Raw genomic sequence first — 864 nt, forward strand, 5'->3', positions numbered from 1 at the left:
TTATGCATTTTTAGTGCATGAAGTAACGAGCCCTGGCTATTATTAATAAAAGTATAAACAAGTCTAGACCAAACATTTTACAAAAAATCGGCCTCAATATTTATACAAATTCATCAGTCTAAATACATTTGATGACAAATTATTGTAAAACGTTTTTATTCTTTTGATTATATTATTTACAATTTGAGTAGGTAGGTGTTAAATATAACTTTTTCCTTTCGATATATTTCACTGTAATTATTAAACACATAAAAAAAAGAAATTAATTGTATTTTTTACGTGTTGAAAATAAATAAAAATTGATGAAAAATAGTGTAACAATAGTTTTGAAAAATGTTACTTTAAGGTACATTTTTTATTATATTATTAAATGTATCAACAGCTTAATGATTTTAGGTATACGGATATGACATTAAATATTTTTACTTTTGGTATAAAAAAACTACGTGGTTACTATGTATTGTATATATACTATGTTTGGTTTTACAATAACCGGCATTTACATCACAAGTTTAATTTTTAAATTGAAATTGAAATTTTTTTTATGGTCATTTTGACGGATAATTTTAGCCAGCACCGGATTGAGACTTTTTGGCCCACCAAGATTTTAAATTTCTATCGGCCCTCATTAAAGAATTTGCCCATTCGATAAAAAATGTGACTAATTTTTTATTTTATTTACACTATACAATCAAAAATCAAAATTCAAAGTAAACTTAACTACCTATGTATTATTTAGAATGTAGGTAGCAGTGAAGGGACTAGACACTAAGTGTATTATAGCTGCGATGAAGATATATCTATAATAAATCTGGTGTACTACAACTAATACCTAATCTACCTAACTTATAGACGTATTGGACA

This window comes from Acyrthosiphon pisum, chromosome A2, assembly GCF_005508785.2.
Source record: "Acyrthosiphon pisum isolate AL4f chromosome A2, pea_aphid_22Mar2018_4r6ur, whole genome shotgun sequence".
Taxonomy (NCBI): Eukaryota; Metazoa; Arthropoda; class Insecta; order Hemiptera; family Aphididae; genus Acyrthosiphon; species Acyrthosiphon pisum.